Raw genomic sequence first — 347 nt, forward strand, 5'->3', positions numbered from 1 at the left:
ATTGGTAATGGTTTGACCCGCCCCTATGCTTAAGCGCAGCCCTTTTCAGAGCTAATGAAACGTATGACAAAGAGTCTTGTTTGAGGTATCGTTGAACTCAGCAGAAATTTCATTCTTCATTGGTGATGGAGTGACCTGGCCCCTAATCTTTAGCCACGCCCCCTTTTATAACTAATGACCCGTTTGATGTAAACTCTTGTGTGAGGTATCATTGAACTCAGCAGAGACTTCCTTCTTCATTGGTTATAGTTTGGCCCGCCCCCTATGTTTACGCCACGCCCCCTTTCATAACTGGTGACCTGTTTAAGGTAGAGTCTTGTGTAACGTATCAATCATCTGAGCATTGA

The sequence above is a fragment of the Perca fluviatilis genome, chromosome 5 (assembly GCF_010015445.1).
Source record: "Perca fluviatilis chromosome 5, GENO_Pfluv_1.0, whole genome shotgun sequence".
Taxonomy (NCBI): domain Eukaryota; kingdom Metazoa; phylum Chordata; class Actinopteri; order Perciformes; family Percidae; genus Perca; species Perca fluviatilis.